General features: G+C 31.4%; 1 long non-coding RNA gene across 1 annotated transcript; it reads left to right on the forward strand.

The window, feature by feature from the left end:
* The first annotated feature begins 13,415 nt into the window (after window positions 1-13,415).
* LOC134277120 (uncharacterized) lies at window positions 13,416-15,125 on the forward strand. The gene is made up of 3 exons (XR_009994198.1): window positions 13,416-13,546; window positions 14,520-14,617; window positions 14,726-15,125. It is a non-coding gene; the product is annotated as an uncharacterized LOC134277120 (long non-coding RNA).
* The last annotated feature ends 4,885 nt before the right edge of the window (window positions 15,126-20,010 follow it).

Raw genomic sequence — 20,010 nt, forward strand, 5'->3', positions numbered from 1 at the left:
AATATAGAGCACAACATCTGATCCAAAATATGCAAATACATAATGAGAGCTCTGTTATTGAAGATCAAAAAACATGTTTTATTTTTTGGATCGTGGGCTGTGCTCATATTTTAATTCTTTGCTGAAGATCGTCAAATACACACGTTTTCTGCAAATTTCAAGAACATTGCAATTTCTCAAACCTCTTTTCCAATATCTGGATTCTCAAAAACGAAATTTCATAATAGAAAATGAAAGCACCAAGTGTCTACTTTATTCTGATATATAAAATGGGAAAAATGGTGATAGTTAATTAATTGATATATGTACAGGGCCATTTTATGCATAACATGGCTCTTGCTCTTTGACTTTGATTTTGCACAGTGTATTATTTTTGTATTTTTTGGACTTAGATTATTTTCAGTGTATTATTTTTGTATTTTTACAGGACTTAATTTTTTCCAGATGTATTTTTTCTGTATCAAATTTGAACTTAGTAATTTTACAGAAAAGTCTATACAGTTAGACTGTATCATTTCTGTATTAAATTTGGACTTAATAATTTTACAGACAGTTTGTCTGTATTATTTTTATATCAAATTTAGACTTAGTAATTTTACAGAGTTTGTCTGTATTATTTTTATATTAAATTTGGACTTGGTAATTTTACAGAAAGACAATCAGTATTTTTTGTCTCAAATTTGATTTTAGTACATTTACAGAAAATTCCATATATTTGGTCTCTATTTCTTTTTGTTGTTAGGGGGGGGGGTGTTAAATTTAGACATATTTTTTTTCTATTTACATTTACTTTATAAATTTTAGAGAAATTCCTTGCAAAATGTCTGCTGCTTTTATTATAAGTTTATAGCATACCCGGTACTTAGAAAATTTATATCATATTTTTTTTTCAGGAATCTTGGTATCCGATTATCTAGAACTTAAATAATTAATTGTTACTAAAATTTATGTTAATCTCAATCAGTGGTACAGTGCAGGGAAATAATTTTGTTACAGCATCAATGCTGATTTTGGTGCTTCCTATGCTTGCTGATTTTGATGCTTCCTTTGCTTGCTGATTTTGATGCTAGTTATCCTTATCCTGATCCTGGTTTGATCCTTATCCTGATGCTGGTTTGAAACTAGGTCAATGCTAGTAATGCTACCGGAAGTAGGATTATCCTGCCGGAAGTGGATAATTCAAAAAACAGCATCGCTATTTTAAGCCATTAAAAATAATTTTTGGGGTAATTTTTATTTGTAATTTGTATTAAATGACTTTCCTTTATCTGTTTTCACTTTTTACGGAAAAAAATAGCGATTTTTAACGAATTTCGTTTTGTCGTATTGCAATCGTAAAAAAACAAAATGGCGACATAGTGGAACATGTGGAAGTTGGAAGTAAATCTTCATCTTGCGAAGTTATCGTAACATAGTTATTTGATATTGATTGCAGCTAAAATGCGATGATTTATCCTTTTTGTGATGCGATTTCAGTAGGTGGAATAGCCCTAATGTGTGCAACGTGTAAGCATGGAAACGTGATGGACAATGAACATGATGAAGTTTATGTCAAATCCAGATGAAAATTTATTGCGTGTCCTGTGAATATTTTAGCGAAAATATTATGCTTTAGCCTAAATGGAATTTTAAGTCGTAATCCAAGGAACCAATAGATCATCAGTACAGTCACTACAACCACTCAGAAGGTATGTAAACAATGCTTTTTTTTTTTTAAATAAGAATATATGAAAACAGTAAAGATTATGTGAAACAGATTTAGTGTAACAAAAAATTAAAAACTCAAAATTCTGAGCGATTAAGGCATTTCAACATGTGAAACCCATGTGATTTTAAAGGTCAATTTTAACAATTGAATAAAAAATAAATGAATTTTTTTTAAATTTAGAATCTGCAGATAGAGTATTCTGTAGTTAATCCACAAAGTATCAAGTCAAATTATACATAACCCATTGTTGCAACCACGGCCAAAATGTACAACTTTCTCCCATTCTCACCGTGGTCGAATGAGATTAAAGAATATTTTGTAGCTCGATCATTAATATTTTGTAGCTCATTAAAATATTGACCATTTGCAATTAAAGCAAAGTAAGATATTTTACTTTGATCATGATACCTAGTTAGAATGATCAAACAGTGTCTCGGTACAGGCCCTCACCACAGTTAGAATACGTCCCACATACTTGCAATGTAGCAAATCAGAGCGGATCCTCTCCGAAATGATTTTGAAGAATATAAAAAGATTTGCATTGGGAATAACTACCAAAATAATCAAAACAAACCTTCTTGAGATTGCTTATGCCTTTTATCCCCAAAAAAATAATCCATATAAATACGAAAATCCAATTAATTTTCTCAACGTTTTTCTCTAGATTCAAATTTATTACCTGCCATGTTTACATTCGGAACTCTCTAGATTGTTCCTAGAATGCACTATGCGAGTTATCGCACGTGTTCCTTTCTGCTACATTACCAATACACGGAATGAATTCTATCGTTAAACTGGGTCCGTAGGACAATATCATTTTAACGATAGAACATTCTATTTACATGATACCCAGTCGCAGTGTAAGAAACACTGTTGAATGAATGTAAATTGATCATTTCAATTGGGATGGAAAGAAACCCATGTTCACTTACAATGTCATATGACATCACAATAAAGATTGAGGCATCAAGATAAAGATTAGGAAATTTTTTGATCAAGCGACCAAGAGCAGGAGAGCTTCATTCTTACAACAATGTGGTAATGTACATATATAACCTGACCGACTGATAACCAAGTCCACTCAAACCTAGTACAGTAAAATTTGTCTAATCCGGACTCTGAGTACTCCGGATTTTTGCCCATTCCGTCTATAAATTTTAGTCCCATGCACTTCTTTAACAAATTCATTAGAAAAAATTCTGTGTAGTCCGGATACTGTCTATTCAATATTACGAACGGCCATACTGGTCCCAACTGCTCATAATTAACGGTAATCATTCCTCTAATCCGGCCACACATAATTACTTGAGTTACTTCAAAGCAATTAACACCTTTCGTGGTGGATGTGATAATCCGTGTTTACACTAGCATTAGTGCCATGAGACGAACTCAGTGAAATGCGGCGGTGACAGAGCCCGCTTGAAAAAATATGATAAGATTAAATTACAATTTAAAAAAAAAACAACTTTGTTTTGACTCCATTTACCACATTATAACATAAACACAAAAATATATATGTACGCGATTTACAAATCAAAATAATAATCGGGATCGAAAATCGAACGCATTTCAAAATGGCGCCATAACACTGTGGGGGAAGACGTAATTTTTTTTACATAAAAATTAAAAGTTCATTCCAATAATTAGCACATCGTAAATAATTGTGCATTACTGTTTATACATTGAATGAACTCTTTCATAAGTGAAACCCGGTCCGCTTGATATATATAGTAGGCCTATATTACGAGTGCCTGTAGATTTCGATTCCGGTAACATTTCACCCGACTTTCAAACTTCGTGAACCAACAAGAAAATACATTAAGTCATGAGAGACTATTTAATAATTTGTAGACTCCAAAATGTTGATTGATTTCATCATTTAATTATATTTTATATTATGTGTATGAAGTACTTGTAAATAAACAACTAATTTTTTAAAAGTATGCCTAATATTTTCCTGCATTTTTCCTGCACTCCGGATTCTGTCTAAACCGGCCAAATTTTATGGAACCGGCGGTAGCCGGATTGGACAAATTATACTGTACATGTATTTCAACTTTTGAACCAATCTAGAAGTCAACTCTTAAACATTTAAATGTTAAACAATAGTATGCATGGTTACAGATTTTATCTTTGCAGTCTTAGTTAGGCTGTTCCCTATCAAGTACTGTCCTGTGTCTGGTTTACGAGTAGAATCTAGATTGTACTTAAGGCTTAAAACAGATATATAATTTTTTCAGAAGGCAGATATGTATCTATCCTTATATTTGAGCTACAATACAATGTCAATAATATGTATCAAATATTTGAATTGGTCATGTTGATCAGGAAGTCTTTTTTTGTATTGAACAAGATGTGTTTGTGCGGCCGGCGGTAACAAAGTTAAAAAAAACTGTTTTAGCATATAGGTCACAGTCAATGTCATAAGGTCATTGATCTCAATGTCATTTGAAAGAACTTTATTAGTGGAATATGCATACCGAATATGAAGTCTCCATCTCATATGATTCAAAAGTTATGGTAAAAGTTCGAAAGAACTATTTTAAGCATGTAGGTCACAGTCAAGGACACAAGGTCATTGAAGTTGGTGTCTTTTTAAGTTGAGTACGCCTGCCAAATATCAGGTCTCTACCTCTCAGAGTTAAAAAGTTATGGCGAATGTTCAAATTGACAATAGACAGACAGATAAATAGCTGAACAGATAAACAGACAGGACATAAACAATATACGCCTCAGATCTATCAATCCGAAGGCATAAAAATTTTAAGAACAACCATTTCTTCATAATAATTTATGAATAATTTTCATTTGATTTAAAAGAATAAGCTGTATGGCTGTTAAACAAAATTATTTTATATAAGTGGTGAGAATTATTACTTGTATGTATTTTTATATAAAAATTTTGATTTTAAAATATGTTTATCGTATATAATTAACAAAAAATTCTTTTTTGCGATATTTAAATATTTTTACATACATATTGATCAATATACGTGTACTTAATCCTCACACAGAATCTTTATTATAATCGATTAATCATTTCAGCCTCAATGGCTCCTTTTAAATTTTACTGGAGTTAAAGGAGAAAAGATGAGTGTTTGAAACTGTGATCATTACTTTGATATTAAACATGTTGAATAGCCAAATTATGTTCAATTTGTAAAGTTACTTATTGTCATTGTGCCCCTATTTCATAGCAGAAGTACTTTAAAGTTTTAGTAGTCAGTGATAATTTATTTTCTTTTACCTGGAAAAAAAAATTAAATAAATTGCTCTAAATGTGTAAAATTAGATAATTTCCTCCTATTAGTTTGTATTTTGTATATTTGTGTGATGTACACATTATTCATTGTATAAAGTTAACAACTGTAGTTAAAACTGTATTTATAGCATTGTTTTTTTTAATATTTGGCATTTTTTGAAATTAATCTAATTATTGTTTCATATTTTTCAGGCCCATGACAGAGTAAACAAAGCAGAAATTCCTCCAGGATTAAAGTATGCTGGTCTTCTTTATGGACCTAAATCCAGCTGATGAAATTCTATCTGTTAAAATAGTGAAAATTCAAGCCAGGAACTTCTGTTAATCAGACAGTGGCATTAAAACTGATGTGATGATGTGCGCCAAATCCATTGATGACATACATATATACATTTTAAAGTTATCTCCCACTTAGATCTAAAATGAAATGGACAGAATTTAAAGTTTAAAGTGGATTTCAAGTGATTTGTGTATTGTACATATAAATCAGATATGAGATGTATGTAAATAGCAATGCATCCCTGCTGAGTGCTCTTTTGTACAATCTTACAACTGTTCATGATGATTGTCCATATATAAATTGATTTGATAGAATAAATGAAAACATATATTTTACAATAATGTGATGTTTGTTTTTAAGTATAATGTACTAATTGAGAGATACTGTATACAGGGAAATTTTCACCCCCCTTTATTTTTGTCCCTTTCGCCCTATCCTTGATTGGGCGAATTTAAAACGGGGCAAATTCAAATTACACCTCATAATTTCTTAAACAGAAGTATGACTTGAGCGAATTTAAAATGGGGCAAAATTGTTCACAAGTTTCAAAAGGGTGAAAATAACACAGGGCGAAAATAACCCTGTATACAGTATATGTTTTTATGATATTCTGTCCAAGTTGTATTTTTAGTATATACATTTTTAAAAAAATACTGCCCCATATATTTTTTTTTTGAGGACACTAACATTCTATGTAAATGGGCAATATTTCTGTTACATGTAGTGTTCTTATTGAAGCTGAATGAAGCATATATAATTCTTAATTGCATTTTCATGAATACTCTAAAAAAAGATTTATTAGATCACTTGAAAAAGAATATCAAACACTTATTGATGACTGGTAAAATTTTCACTGATGTGCCAAGATTAATGAATTGTAATGACAAAAATAGTAATACCGGTGTGTCCTGATTCATTTCATTCTAACTTAATATTTTGAATTTAGATAATAACATTTCTTTATTTGGATTTAATTCATTTAAAACTTTAATTGGAAAATTCTATATTTATAAATCTGCAATAAGAGACTGAATGTGGGGGTAACACATTGTTATGTAGGGTATTTTAGACTGAAGTAAATCATTTAAATACACATAAAAATAAGCTTGTAGTATTTTAAATGCCTGGGAAACACACTTTTTGACATTTTAAAATTATGTTCACTATCCATAGGATTTTAAAACCAGTACAGGGAATGAAAATGACTCCATCATCAGCATGAATTCATTTGGCCCAAATAAAAAATACTCTTGTTTCCTGTCACCTGTCCTACCCTACATTTTATCCTCCGACCCAAAAAGTTTTTATTACATTTTCATTTTTTGGGTAACTATTTTCCTAAAGTACTAAAGTTGACCAACAACATTAACAGAACTAATACATCATAAGTGTACAGGATACCTTTACTTTATAAATCTTTATTAACAAACTTTCTTGTTATTACATACTATATGTTCTGGCATTTCTGCATTCATTGAGTTTTGAAAATAAAATTTTTTCCCAAAATAAAATTTTTTCCCTAACCTACCCTAATTTTTTTGGTCAGGGGACAGGAAACAAGAGTATATTTTCTTTTGGCCTTATAGCGTGTTCGTTATAACCATGTTTTACTGTGTAGATATTTCTTCCCTTATATCATGATACATGTACTAAACAGTGTAATAAATACATTTTCCTAATTGTTTAAGCAAGTAGTTTAAATCATCCAATATTTATATATGCTCTAGTGTACCATAGATTAAGAGTTTGCTGATAGCCGGATAATTCTTTTCATCTTGATGATATACATGTGAAATTAAAACTGTTAATTAAGTAATGTACAAAACAAATTTCACAATTTTAAAAATGAAAACTTAACATGCTTTACATGAAATTTACAGTAACATTTTCTATCAGTTTTTCTGTTCTGTCTTAATTAACCGCCTTGGTAAAATGATCATTTTCTGAAAATTTAGCAAAATCTTATATCATCTTTACCAAATTTTTCTTCCACCACTCCTTAGAAGCTAAAAGTGCTGTACTAGGGCACAATATATTTGAAGTAGGAGACAAAATAAAGATTATTTTATGTTTGTTGTAGAACAGCAAAGTACACATGTAAAATTTTAACTTCATGGAAACAATAAAAACAAAATTTCCAGTGTCTAAAAATTACAATTTATTTATAGTCAGTGCCAAGTTAACCAATGAAATTATAATATAAATTAAATTACAAAGTGTCCAATAACATCTTTTAGAATTTTATGAAATAGTGTAATCATGGAATTATTAGATTAATAGTTTTACAATTCATGTCCCATATTCACTCTTTTTCACTTGTATTATATTATGTCATTAATAAAGTCAAATAAATAAATTAATAGAATCATGGTGTTCGCATGAACAAATGAAGTTTTTTTTTCTTTATCACCAGTAGTTTCTTTCAACAAATTCACCTTCTAGAATTTTTTTATTGTAAGTTATAAATCCACCATTACATCATACTGTTCATGTCCTCTACTGTCCCTGCCCTCTACTTTTAGGAATGAAGAACACTTGTCTTTTTTAAAAAGCAGAATTTTGTTTGAATCATCAGTCTCTGACATCACTGTATGTAGATTGTCCGGTCCTTTGAATGAAACCATATAAACCGAGTTCCAATGTCGCAGTTCATGTAGGTGTTGGTACGAAAAAGATCTCTCACTTTTCAAAGGCTTAGTGCTGAGTACAGGTTAAAATATGCAGCCCTTCACCGGAACGTGTTTGCGTCTTCATATGAATGAATTAGATCTAGATTCTTGTGTGCGGTGATGAAGCAACAAAACTGTGGACTGTTCATATAACTCCATTTCTATAAAAGTACAAAGAAGACAAGATTTATTCATTGATGATTGATCACCTTAATATTATTATTATTTTTTTTTTAATCTCCCACAATTTTTTAAAATTTGGGAAAAACACAAATAATTATTTATAGCATATATAATTAATAGACTTCCTATTGATTAAAGTTTGTGTATCCAATTGAATTGAGATCTTATTTGCAAGGGTATAAATGGATTCAAGTACATTAAAAAAAATAAATTCTACATACAGGACATACTAGCTGCAGATCTGTAGCTCTCCGAAAAAAAAATATATATTGATAGACCGGAGAGATACAGTTCCACCCATTGAAAAAACTGTATATTTATTGCGCACAAAAAAGAGCGCTTAGTTCTCAATTTATTTCTCCATGTTTTTAAAACTGTAATGTCAACATATTACTAACCATGTGTTCCTAACATATTCTTTTCTGTTTCCACAACCAAACATTCCTCATAATTGTTGTTAAATAGTTCTCCTGACCCTGATATTGTAGTCATCGAACATTTCGCTTATTTATACTGCCATTTTGGTTTCAAAGCTAATTCGGTCCAATACGCTTCGTTGACAGATGTCAACTATGAGAGTACTTGATTGAGGATAAAGAAATTTTTTTAAATCTTTCCTTTTTTTGTAATTGAGGTAAGGATTTGGAAGAATTAATCAAGAACCGAGCACACTTTTTTGTGCGCAATAAATATATACAGTTTTTCAATTGGTGGCACTGTAGCTCTCCAGTCTATATCAATATATTTTTTTTTCGGAGAGCTATACAGATCTGCAGCTAAGGACATACAAACTACTTTCTATACACAATTTTCCACTATGAAGATGCTATTCATCAAACAAGGAAAAGAATATGTAGTGAAAAAGTTTTAAAATAAATGTATGCATATATTTTCAAGCACAGGTCCGCTCTCCTATATATCATAATTATTTTAGCTATTTCAAAATGATTTTTTGTACATACACAAATTCATTTTTCTGCAGAAGTTTTTATATAAAGTTTAAGAACTTTTGCATTAAAAAATATTTACACCAGATTCATTAACATGAAATCAACTATTGCATTGGATTAATTATTACGTTTTGTTCATTACACCTCAGTCTATGGTTAATTGCAGATAATCTCGCCAAATGCTCTGCGACTTTTATTTCTGACTTCCGTAAATTTAGAGGAAATTCGGATTGAAAAACTTCGTAGCATGTCTATGCCTATAAAACCCAATGGGATTTTGTAGTAATTAGTCATACTCACAATATCATACTTTTATTATATTGTTTAACTGATTTTTCATGTGCAAGCCTAACTACTTACCCCTTTATCACCGATCTCAATATCATCAATCCGTGGCGTGGCCTCACCAGTAGACTCCATAGCGTTTGGTGATCAGCTGATTCAGATTTGAAAATATCACGGGGTTATTGCTATTAAATTAATTTAATAATAATCTTAGGATTATATTGGCCAATTTGTCAGCAAGAAATACATTCTTTGTATTTATTTCCGACTGAAATAGGAATGCCTATTTGCGGTTTCGTTTTGTGAAAACCAAATCTGTAGTTTTAGTAAACCAGGATAATCCTGATATTAAGTAGGTCAATGCTGGTTTTAAAATAGGTCAATGCTAGTTCTATCCTTTGCTTGCTGATGCTGATCCAAGTAATGCTGTTTTTTTAAATGCTGATGCGGGTGCGTCGATTTACCCAAAAGGACCCAAAAGGAACCCAAAAGGACCCAAAAGGACCCAAAAGGAACCCAAAAGGACCCAAAAGGAACCCAAAAGGACTCAAATAAATATTTTAATATACATTGAAAATTAATAATTTGAATTAAATTATGAATATTATATTATAAATTTACCTAAAAGTTGGCAAAAACATACATTTATATTGTTGTAACTTTTTTCAAAGAAATAACATACAACTTTTATTACACATCAAACACTAAGGCGACCATAATTTGATTTTTAGTTTTACGGATTTTTTTTCAAGAAAGGTCAAGTCGGAGGACGAAAAAAAAAAAAAAAAAAGACAAAAATCATTCTAGCAACGACCTTTTTCACATATAAAAAGTCACACATTTCACTGTAGTATAAAACAAAACAATAAACAACTTACAAGATATGTTTTTTTTAATATTAATACACATTACTTGTATAAATGTTGTTATTTATAAAAATGACAACTTTTAATTCAAACATTGTTTAATATGAGTACCATTTAATATTTGAAATTATATAAATTTAATTATGTTCTTCACTGTATAGTTTGCACATTCATTTGAATGTCATTTGAATAATATTCAGGGTAAATATCGTAGTTTAACTTGGCAATTAAAAGATTTAATAATATTCTGCAGACGGTCTGAGTTTCCGGCTTTTAACTGATTGATGAATGGATTTTTCTCATTATAAGGAGCAAGACAACTGTTTCCTGGATTTAATAAAGATCTGAAATTGAAGGAATTGGAAGTACCTGTTAGCCAAACTTAAAACTTTATACATTTTTAAAAATTACATGCGTAATCTATTGAGAATGAATTAGATGGATTCTTAGATCCTGCATTCTTTTTTTCACTCTTAGTACATATGATATCAAAGCATTATTGTAGTCCTGTTCCAATTTGCTAATATTATATTTTGAAATTCAGAAACTTTATTACCCTGTTTAGCTACTTAAATTCAAAGAAGTCTTCTACAGGTACTGTCAAGTTGCTCTGCAGTTTCAAGGGCTTTTATATACTGGTGTTGATGTAGGATTTGCTAAGTCACTGAATCTCATAATACGCAGTGTTCCCTCTGCAGACTCTTTATTAGTTACCATGTACTTGCTTTCATTTCCTCTTTAAATTATTAATAAAGTACTATAGTTTATGTCTTTCCTGGTCACCGTATTATTTATGGAGGAATTGTTTTGTTTTAGGCGCATATAAACTTGTTTGCAGCAAAGTATCAAAAAAATTCATATCGTTATTTACCGCCCTTTTTTGCAAAATTTCCACATCTGGTATCTCTGTCTTTGATAAAAAACACTTTTAATGAAGATAATGAGCAATTACAACAGCAATTCCATCTGGTAGCACAGTTGACACCTTGATTATTGCCTGTTATCAGTGGCAATAAGCAGATTAGCTACCGGTAAACACTGCATGACAGCCATTTTTGTTTTGACTTGTCGGTATTTTACAAATCGAAGAAGGTAAAAAATCCGGATATTTTCGAAATCGGTAGAAACAGCAATTAAAAAAATAGAGAGAGACATGCGATGGGGAGGTTTCAGAATTGGTAGACTCTCGATAAAATCAAAGTTGACAGCTCACCTTCTTCTACCATTCTGCACATGTGTTTTTTTTTACGTTTCTGACTGATTTGCTTTTATAAAACACAGGTTTGACACGAGCGGATTGAAAAATTCCGATTTTATTTTTTTTTTGAAATGCAAATTTTAAGAGTCGGCGGATCCGTAAAACTAAAAATCAAATTATGGTCGCCTAAATCGAACCAGATACGCTTTGATTTCTTTTAGCTGAAATTAACAAAGTACAATGTATTATTCTCTTTCTCCTTGGTTTTACCACATCTTACTATATGATATTTATTAAATAAAGAAATAAAGCTTTATTTAATGGCATGTGGTATCGGGGATAGGTGTGGAAGGGGGGGGGGGGGTACCTCCCAACCCCACCCCAAACACAAACTTTACCCTAAAAAAGTAGTTTTAGTTTTAATAAAATATGAAAGTATATATTATATATCCATTTTTTCTCTTTATTTCAAGTCCTTTTGGGTCGTTCTTTATTTCCTTTTGGGTCCTTTTGGGTTCCTTTTGGGTCCTTTTGGGTTCCTTTTGGGTCCTTTTGGGTTCTTTTGGGTCCTTTTGGGTAAATCGACGCACCGGCTGATGCTGATGCTAGCTCTATCCTGATCCTACTTATGCTGATCCTGATGCTGGTTTTTGTAACAAAATTAGTTCCCTGCACTGTAATCCAGAGAAATATTTCCATCTTGGGCATGAAGATTTTACAGCGCGTTTACATTAACTTTTCAGCGGGTTTACATCTTTCACGTGTTTAGATCTATCACACAACAAGTGGTCTTGCAGGCTAACAAATGATTGCATCATACTACAATTCAGAAATCACGTGATTTACCTGTGCACATGGAAAGTCCCAACTAGCTAATACCATGCATACGATGTTTTCTTCAGATTTTAGTATATATGTGCATTTTTTTCACTCAGAGAAGGAATCATATTCAAATTATCCTAAATAAATTTCAAGAAATGAGCTTACAATGTTCAAGTAGAAAGGGATGTGCAAGTAGTAGGTTTCCTAATTAAATTATCAGTGTGTTTAAGATAGATATTTACACTAGAGAATGCTAGCTGAAACTATAGTACTTAGGTTGTTGTTTTTTAGCCTTTTGTCACATCACATTCAGTTTTTGGTACAAAGTAAGTTGTTTTTATTCAGATAAAATATCAGTTTTTCTTCAACTCTGTGTTTAATTCTACTCTCAGTTTCAAAAAAACGATCATGATTTTAATTAGTTAAGAATTTACAAGTTAATTATGTTTGATCTTGGGCTAATTCTTGTATAATCAATGCAATCAAATGACAGTTTCTCAAGTTAAATCTTCTACCCTGACACCCTGAGGCATGTTAATTAGCCAGGTGGCTGAGTGAATCGTTCAAGCGTGAAGTGATTTCCTGTCGTGAATTCACACTTGGTTGCGTTATGTAAACAAGAGATTATCAGTATGCACTGAATCAACAGAACAGCTAAGGAATATCGCCTACACTGGGAATATTTATTAATTTTTTGTCAGGAAAAAAGGACATGGCGCCGAGAAAAGGGGGCATGGCTTTAGATTTAACACTAAATTGATCATTCTTCTTGAACTTTATGGTCTTCTTTACAGGTCAACTTGTATAATTAAAAAAAAAAACAATATGGCTGACCAGAAATCTGTAATCGGAAAATTTCTTAAAAACAAATATAACGATTATAAGAAATGAGTCCTCATAATTATTCTAGTAATGATCAAGGGTTTCTTAAATTGATTCCATATTGCTTATTAGACTTAATACATAAATACATTTCCTTAGACTGTTGAAAATATTTTATATTTAAAAATCGGCAATCTTCGTAAATAAGGAGCTATTTGATTGGTCAGATTTTAAATTTTTTCTTTGCTTTTCTCTGATTGGTTAACGGTAATTTACCCACGCCATTTTGAAAAATAGATCGACGAACCGAATTGAGAGAGTTGGTGATGTTTAATAAAATTTAGCTAGTATTCGCCGATAAAATTTGTAGAAAATAGATGTTTAGCTACAGCATGTTAGCATGGATCACATTTATAAACAAAGAAAAGCGAAAACGGAAGGATTTTGGCGTTTTTCAAGCATCATGCCCTGGCTTTCCTGGTGTAAACAACGCCATATGCGGTAAGATTTTACATAAAATAGCACAGTAGTTTCAATTTTTAAAATGTGAAATGTAGATTAATAAATGTTAATAATATCTTTTATAACCAATTCATAGTAGGTCAAATTGAATGCAGATATATTGGAGATGTTGGATTTGTGGCGAAAGAGAGTTTTGTTATGCTTCTTTCTATCTTGAATTGTATGGATAATTACGGGCTTTCAACATGTTCAATGGCAAATGATATTATTTACATGTACCAAAAATGACTTCAAAATTAATTTCACCCTATCCCTCAGGCCTAAACATGGAATTATAACAGATAAAATCATCTTGGCATACAACCAATTAAATTTTGAAAAGTGAAGGGGGGGGAGGGGTAATCATTGCAACTATGTTCATGGATTTATGGTTTAGCATACTTATAATTATTTCAAAAATGACTTGAACAGTTTGTGTGGTTCCCTATCGTATATGATTTAATGATTCTAGGCACAAACTAATTATTTTTTATATCAATATATGAATATCCATTTTTCCCTTCCCAATATCAGTTTAAGATTTCAAATCAAATGACCTCCCCCCCCCCCAATTCCAATGGCATACAACCATTTAAATTTTGAAATGTGAAAGGGGGGGGGGATCATTGCAACTAAGCTTCATGGATTTATGGTTTAGCATACTTATAATTTATTTCAAAAATGACTTGAGAAGAAGGTGGTAAGAAAGATTTTTTTTGGCACAAACTAATTATTTTTTATATCAATATATGATGATCTGTATTTCCCTTGCCCAATATCATTTTAAGATTTCAAATCAAATGACCCCCCCCCCCCAATAAAAGGGGGGGATAGTGGCTCAATTTGTAGAATATTTTGCCATGAAAAATTCCAATGAGGTACGTGTATTGACAGTTTTATATTTTCATTTTTTGATGCTCTGTATTTCTTCCTGTTCTGCAAAACATTTATATCAGTATCATTACTTTTACAGTTTGTGTGCCTCTGCAGAGCCATAGAAGAAAAGCTGATTAGTTATAGAGGAATAGGACACCCACCCACCCTCCCACCCTACCCCTTGAAGCATTACAGGTGTGTAACATTGACAATATCAGCTAATCGTGTGAAGATTTCTTTTTGTGTGTGTCTGTGCATCTAATCTTGATATACCCTGGTACATTTTGATATTCTATTTTGTAGATTATGCAGGACCAAGCAGGATGACAGTGAGAAAACTGGAGATGTACTTTTTCAACAAAGTAAAGTGCTGTGCAAAAGAAACCCCAAAGCAGAGAGAAGATCTAGACTTTTGAATTCATATCTCATTATAAATGTACAATTTACAAAGACAATAAGATTGATAAAACATGACTTAGAAATGAGGACAATTGAAGAGTGAATACTGTATGTAAGACAGAAAAGATCAAGATTATTGCACAAAAAGTAACTAAATCAGTAATCTTAAGACATTTCTCTTTAAAATCTGATTGAAAGCTGCATTTAAGAACAAGTTTTTCACGTTTTTAGTACTTTTCTAGGCACTGCTTTGTATTATTTAAAGCTTTTTTATGTACTTTTTGTCTATCATTCTTGTACCTTTTTTGAAATCCTAAATGTATTTTTTTTGTATCTTTCATGTATGTATCATTTTTAGATTTTTTTTGTTTTAAAATCGATTTTAATACAGAAATAATATACTGATACAAAATTAATACATTTTGTATTATTTTCCTATTTTTTTTCAAGGTGCTCCAAATAATACAGAAATAATAGACTGATACAAAATTAATACATTTTGTATTATTTTCCTATTTTTTTTTCAAGGTGCTCCAAATAATACAGAAATAATAGACTGATACAAAATTAATACATTTTGTATTATTTTCCTATTTTTTTTTTAAGGTGTTCCTAATAATACAGAAATGATAGACTGATACAAAATTAATACATTTTGTATTATTTTCCTATTTTTTTTTCAAGGTGCTCTAAATAATACAGAAATAATAGACTGATACAAAATTAATACATTTTGTATTATTTTCCTATTTTTTTTTAAGGTGTTCCAAATAATACAGAAATAATAGACTGATACAAAATTAATACATTTTATATTATTTTTGTATTTTTTAGTTCTTCTCTAAATTGTATTATTTTTGTACTTTGGATAAGGATTTAATACAGAAAAAATACAAGAGTACAGAAAAAATACATCAAGTGTATTATTTTTGTATTTTTACTGAGAAATAAAGTATATTAAAAATATATTTTTTTGTGTTTCATTTCTAAGAAAGTGTATTATTTTTGACCTAATTTGGAACCAAGATAAAAAGGGTTCCAAATTTGGTCATTAAAAATATACTTTTTTTGTATTATTTTTGTATTATTTTAATCTATTATTTTTATATTTATTTTCGATATGGGCAAACTTGAATCTACACTACCTGACTCAGAGGATGCTTCCATATAAATATGGTCAATGATGGTATGATCAATTATGGCTTTGTTTTTCTTGAGAAAAAGATTTATAAAGAATTTTTCTATATATTTCTATGTAAAACTTTGGTTGGCCATTGTGGCCCCGCCCTACCCCCAGGGGTCATGATTTGAACAAACTTGCATCGATACTACGTGAGGATGTTTCCCCATAAGTTTCATCTTTCCTAGCACAGTGGTTCTTGAGAAGAAGATTTTTAAAACATACCATCAAATTTTCATTAATTCCCAATTATCTCGCCTTGAATGGGGGCGTGGCCCTTCATTTGAACAAACTTGAATCCCCTTTACCCAAGGAAATTTCATGGCAAGTTTGGTTGAAATCGGCCCAGTCATGAATATTCAAACTGAAATTTTGTATACAAATTTGGTCACATGTTTAATACCCGTATTTCATGCAAGGAAATGTGTAGGCCTATCCACTAAGTTTTTGATCACGGATAAAAAAGTAGCAAACAGAAGCATATACATGTATAAGGCAGGTTGTAAACTTTGTTGACATGGTACTATTGGCCAATAATAAAGACACATCAAGTTTATTTAATCATCTTCAAGTCAAACATTAATCAACCTAATTAATGTATCTCTTATTTAATTAAGATACTATGATATTGGCCGCCATAATTATCAAAAGTAATAAAAGGTGTATATTGTGCAGAAAAAAATATTCCAGATAGACATACAGAATCGATTGATCAGATTTATAATGCCTTATAAATAATTTCAGAAAGTATATGAAAAATATACATTAAAATTTTTGGAGAATATTTTATTTTAAATATGAAAAATAAAAAAAGATGTGTTTGTGAAACACTATGTGCCCGGCGTCAACAAAGTTCTAATAAGCTATTTTTTGTATATAGGTCACAGTCAAGGTCACAAGGTCATTGACCTTGGTGTTGTTTGTGAGAACTGAATTAGTGGGGTATGCATACTAAATATGAAGTCTTTATCTCCTATGGCTCAAAAGTTGTGGCAAAAAGTGGAAAAAGCTATTTTTAGCATAAAGGTCACAGTCAAAGTCACAAGGTCATTGTCCTTGATTTCATTTGAAGGAACCTTATTAATGGAGTATGCATACCAAATATGAAGTCTCTATCTCTTATGGTTCAAAAGTTATGACAAACAGTTGAAAAACCTATTTTTTTGCATACAGGTCACAGTCAAGGTCACAAGGTCATTGACTTTGATGTCATTTGAAAGAACTTTATTAGAGGAGTATGCATACCAAATATGAAGTGACTCTATCTCTTACGGTTCAAAAGTTTTGGCGAAGGTTAAAGTTGACAACAGACAGACAGACAAACAGACAGGACAAAAACAATTTGTGCCCCGAAAAAATTTGGGCGCATAAAAATTACCGGACGTTTCCGGAAAGGGACCATTTTAGTCTTATTAATATAACAGTAAACATGGCAGGCACCTGCAGGTTTGGTAATTGCACGTTTTACATAATCGAAATGCAATACAAGTGTCCTATTTAAAGAATGAGGGAGGCTTATGATTGTTGATAAAGATTCTTTTTTCTAATCTATTTTTTTCTTAAAAATAAACATGAATCCTACATTTGTAATAATATACATTGTGTACATACATGATTGTTGATAAATTAAAGATTCTTTTTCTAATTTAGTTTTTTCTTAAAAATATATAAACATGAGTCCTAATATTATACATTGTACATGTCAAAAGACTTTGAACAGATCTTTATATCTTACACCTATCTTAAATACATACATGTAGATATAAAGAAATGAACAATTATAGAATTTGCAAGAAAAGCATAAATAACTCTAACACTTTTTATTTGATTATCGAATGATTGAATACAAATCGATTAACAGTCATGAATAATCAAATGTTAATTTATGGTATTCGTTTCAGCTCTACTGCTTATATGCAAAAATTGTGTGAAATGAGAACTTACCAAATTTATCCATAAGAAAGATATGGACCGGACACAAATTTATCCATAAGAAAGATATGGACCGGATACAAATTATGAAATTTTTTTCCAGTGACCTTGAAGTTCCCCAAATGACTTTGGGTCAAGATCATGACACACCCTTAGGTCATGGGCAATCTTTGTGTGAAATGAGAACCTTGCAAGATTTTTAAAGATTTTTCCTATATAAACCTATGTAAAACTTTGATGACAGCCATTGTGGCCCCACCCTACCCCTGTGGTTTATGATTTGCACAAACTTGAATGTACACTACCTGAGGATGATTCCAAATAAGCTTTTCTTGCCAAGTGGTTCTTGAGAAGAAGATATGTAAAGATTTTCCAAAGTTAACCTTTGACCCCCATCTTGCCCCCCTCTTACTCCCAGGGGTCATGGTTTGAACAAATTTGAATCTTTGCTACCTGAGGATGATTCCACATGAATTTCATCATTCCCGGCCCAGTGATTCTTGAAAGGAAGATTTTTAAAAAGTTCCCTATTTATTCCCATGTTAAAACTTTGACCCCCCCCATTGTGGCCCCACCCTAGCCCTGGGGGTCATAATTTGAACAAACTTGAATCTACACTACCTGAGGATGCTTCTACATGCATGAGTTTCATCTTTTCTGGCCCAGTTGTTCTCAAGAAGAATATTTTTTTAGAAATGCCATTAATTTTTCACTTATTCATTATTATAACTCCTTGGAAGAGGGACATATGTGGCCCTTCATTGAACAAACTTAAATCCCCTTCACTTAAGGATACTTAGTGGCAAGTTTGGTTGAAATTGGCCTAGTGCTTCTTAAAGATTACAACGATGACAAAAGCAAATGGGTAGAATTCATCAACCTATAGGATTCAATATATCGCAGAGAAAAAGTGATAGGTACCAGATTTAATATTTTGCCGTATCAAAATATTATGCTACACAGGCCTAGGGATCAAATATATGCTGAGCTGGCACCATTCATACTATTACTAAGCAAAAGCTCTCATCAATAACTATCAGAATATGAAGTTACAAAGATATTATAAATGGTTTCTTTAGAACTGACTTAAACACAAATGGATAAAAGTTAGGTCAAGGTTAATGAAAGGTCAAGGTAAACAAGAGGCCCATTGGCCGCAGCGCTCACCTGAGCAACTTGGGTGATGCAGTTCTTTACCAGATTCCCCCTCTTGCTATACCTATCATGCCCCATTACCCCCTTCCCTTATATGATTTTTTAAAACTTTAGAATCTACACTTCTCAATGATGCTTCTATATAAGATTCAGCTTTCCTGGCCCAGTGGTTCTTGAGAAGATTTTTAAAAATTTGATCTATGTAATAGTTGGATTCCCTATTGTGGCCCTGCCCTACCCCTGGGGGTCATGATTTTAAAAATTTAATATCTACACTACCCAAGGATGCTTCCACATAATTTTCAGCTTTCCTGGTAAAGTGGTTCTTGAGAAGAAGATTTTAAGTGGCCCCACCCTATTTTTATCTTTTCTTGATTATCTCCCCTTGAAAGGGGACTTTGCCCTTTATTTTGACAATTTAAACTCCCCCTTCATCCAAGGATGCTTTGTACCAAGTTTGGTTAAAATTTGCCCATGGGTTCTTGAGAAGAAGTCGAAAATGTGAAACGTTTACAGACGGACAGAGGGATAGACGGATAGACCAAGGACAAAATGTGATCAGAAAAGCTCACTTGGGCCTTCGGCTCAGGTGAGCTAAAAATGACAATACACTTGAAATGCTTACTTCAATATCTATCAGCTTATGAAGTTTGACAATAATTTAAGAAAAGCGAGGTCTATGTCAATGCAATGGTCAAGGTCAAAAATGTTGATGCACTTGCATATCTCTCATCATTATGTATCAACATATGGATTTATGTATCAACATATGAATTTTTATGAAAACATCTAGAATGATGTCTTTAATTAAAACTGACTTAAACACAATTTGATAAGAGTGAGGTCAAAATCAAATAAAAAGGTCAAGGTAAAAATTGTTGATGCAGATTAATTGCTTACATCAGTATATATCAGCAAATGA

The sequence above is a fragment of the Saccostrea cucullata genome, unplaced genomic scaffold (assembly GCF_032062105.1).
Source record: "Saccostrea cucullata isolate Sc308-1 unplaced genomic scaffold, CSIRO_AGI_Scuc_v1 ctg6722, whole genome shotgun sequence".
Classification (NCBI taxonomy): Eukaryota; Metazoa; Mollusca; class Bivalvia; order Ostreida; family Ostreidae; genus Saccostrea; species Saccostrea cuccullata.